The 3,126-nt window shown below is 44.8% G+C and overlaps 1 non-coding gene across 1 annotated transcript; it reads left to right on the plus strand.

Annotated features, from left to right (window-relative positions):
- The first annotated feature begins 1,234 nt into the window (after positions 1-1,234).
- LOC138660439 (U2 spliceosomal RNA) lies at positions 1,235-1,424 on the plus strand. Its single transcript, XR_011317844.1, has one exon. It is a non-coding gene; the product is annotated as a U2 spliceosomal RNA (small nuclear RNA).
- Positions 1,425-3,126: the final 1,702 nt, after the last annotated feature.

Below are 3,126 nucleotides of genomic sequence, written 5' to 3' on the forward strand. Positions count from 1 at the left end.
TAGGACGTAGGATTTCCAAGAAGCTTGATTTTTGGCGTTTAAGGTACTTGTCCTTTACTGGTAAAGTGCTTGTTGTTAAGAGTGTTGTTTTGCCTATGATTTTATATATTGCTTTGGTTGTTCCTCCTTCTAATATTATGTTAAAAAGGGTTAATCGGATCCTGTTTTTGTTCTTATGGGGGTCTGGAATGGAGAAGGCAAAGCGAGAGATTTTGGTAAAGAGGAGGGAAGTTGGAGGACTTGATTTTCCCAATTTGGAGGTTTTTCTGGGGATTAATTATATTGGTTTTTTTGTTGGGTCTCTTTCTAAGTCTTCCAAGACCGCCTGTATGTTGAGGTACTTGGCAGGTTCGGTGTTGGGTCGTTTGAAGTGGGTGGTTCCTGATAGAAACAAGCCCTTTGTTTTCTTTTGTCCTGAATGGTATTTGTATGTTGAGCGGTTTGCGAGGAAGTATAGATTGGAAAATGTAAAAATGGAACAGTTTGTAAGTAAGAAAAAGTCAATTAAGAGAATGTGTGTGGATGGGTCTATATGTGAGATAAATGGTTTGAAATCTGCTGAGGCGGACGTTGTGTGGGGGAAAGTTTCTAAGTATGATTTGACAAATAAGCAGAAGGATCTTGTTTGGATGTCTTTGCATGGCATTTTACCAGTTAGGAGTGTGCAGAAGAGGAGAGGTCTTGTGCCTTCTGAAAGGTGTCCTAGGGTTGGACGTGGAGATGATGAGGATGTAAGTCATGTTTTCTGGTCTTGTAGGTATGCAAGAGACGTATGGAATAGATTAGGTAGGATGTGTTTTGGTCTGACTGGGATTAGGTGTTTGACCTTAGAAATTGTTATGTTTGGTCTTTGTAGGTTGAGTAGGAGAAGTGATAGGTTGTTATGGTTGTTTTTGGCATGTGTGAAGGAAATTTTGTGGGATGTGAGGAATTTGAGTGTTTATAAGAAAGAAGTGTTTGAGAAAGATGATTGTGTGAGAATGGTATTGGATAAGTTGTATTTTTGCTATAGGTGGGATGCTGATAGAGGTATGGATGCTGAAGGTAATTGGAAATTTTTGAAGGGGAAGCATTGGGTGGCGGGTGTGTGATTTTTGATAGATTTTATGTTATTTTGCTGACCTTGTATTATGGATTGCTTTTGTGTGCTAAATAAAATATGGCCATTATGATGAATTTTGTGATAGTCTGGTCAGGTGGTTTTGCCATTTGGGGTTTGACTCCTGACTTTTGACTATGTTTGAAACCTGACTGGTTTAAAAAAAAAAAAGTCTGTTCTTATCAGTTTAATATCTGATGCGTCCCCTATTTGGGGACCATATATTAAATGGATTTTTGTAACAGGGAGCTGGAAATGGAGCTTGCTTTGTCTACTCCACGCATTGACCCGTTATTGCAGTATCTCCGGGAACAGTGCACTCCTTCTCTGATCAGGTTTCCTAAAACAGATTGAATTGAAATCAGCGCAAGTTGTCTTTTACCCCTTAATGTGAATACTTTTCAGTGTCAGCGAAGCACATTTCAGATGCCAAATGTAGCATTTTGCTTGATTTCACTTGACCATTTGCAACATTTTATGTGCCTTGCCTGGCCTTGCTTTCACCTATGTATGTCAAGCATTGTATTGCATTCAATATGCAATCAATCAATCAGTCAATCAATTTGTCTTTACTGGTTGTAGTATGTAGGTGTGTTAGGATGTAGGCCTGTGTTAGGCCTTTGTGACAGTGTTGCAGATATACTGTGCCATCTACAAAATTAGGCCCCGTGCTGTCAGGACTTGGTGTTTAAATGGAAGTATCCAATGAGTTGTTCTGTTCTACCATACATACCACTAGGGTTGAGCGAAACGGGTCGTTCATTTTCAAAAGTCGCCGACTTTTGGCAAAGTCGGGTTTCATGAAACCCGATCCGACCCCTGTGCGGGGTCGGCCATGCGGTACGCGACTTTCGCGCCAAAGTCGCATTTCGATGACGCGAAAAGCGCCATTTCTCAGCCAATGAAGGTAAACGCAGAGTGTGGGCAGCGTGATGACATAGGTCCTGGTCCCCACCATCTTAGAGAAGGGCATTGCAGTGATTGGCTTGCTGTCTGCGGCGTCACAGGGGCTATAAAGGGGAGTTCCCGCCGACCGCCATGTTACTGCTGCTGATCTGAGCTTAGGGAGAGGTTGCTGCCGCTTCGTCAGAAGCAGGGATAGCGTTAGGCAGGGTCCATTAACCACTAGAGTTGAGCGACCTTGACCTTTTTAGAGTCGAGCCGGGTTTCGCGAAACCCGACTATCTCAAAAGTCGGGTCGAGTGAAATCGGCCGATTATGACGTTAAAGTCGGGATCGACCGAAACACGAAACCCAATGCAAGTCAATGGGGCAGCATAGTCGGCAGTGAGTGGGGGCCAGGAAAACACCTAGAGTGCCCATTTTAATGTCAAAACCATCCATTCTTCTTAATGAAGCTTGTCAAGCGTAATTTACCTTATAATAATTGGAAGGCATTTGAAATTGGGGGTCATTTGGCTAAAGTTGTGGTGGGTAGGGCTGGTTCAAGTAATTAGTGGGCCCAGGAAATCTGGACCACGTCACGGCAGTGGAGCAGGGAGAGGTAAGTATTTCAACTTTGCAAGTGCTGTGAACCTGAGCAAGCAGGGGGGGCCCACTCGTTGGCATTGGCACTGGCACAGGGCCCCTCAAAGTACAGCGGTGTGTTTGCACGGCGGGGGCGCCTCCCACCGGCAGCAACACTTTTGCGTACCATGAGAGGCCCTGTGCCAGTGACGTCGCCAACTAGTATTCCTCCCCCCACCTGATGAAGGAACCTGCACTTTCATCTGCACCTTCCTGTTTGTCCCCGTGTAAGGTGGTATGGTATGCGGGAAGGGGGACCTGACTTCCAGCAGGGTCACAATCTTGCAGTGTAGCGTGCACGGGAAATGTTGCGTTATGGGTCAATGTACCAGCAGACTCATCTATCACTGGCTGGGCAATGGGCAGGATGAGGAGGAAACACAGATATAGGCCCAAAGAATAAAGTGGGCTAAATGCAGTTCAAAATTGGTAACACAGGACTAATCAGGGGGCATTGCAGTGGAGGACAACTGGAATGAGAGGCTGACACAGAGAGTAGG

Source organism: Ranitomeya imitator, chromosome 1 (genome assembly GCF_032444005.1).
Source record: "Ranitomeya imitator isolate aRanImi1 chromosome 1, aRanImi1.pri, whole genome shotgun sequence".
NCBI classification, from domain to species: Eukaryota; Metazoa; Chordata; class Amphibia; order Anura; family Dendrobatidae; genus Ranitomeya; species Ranitomeya imitator.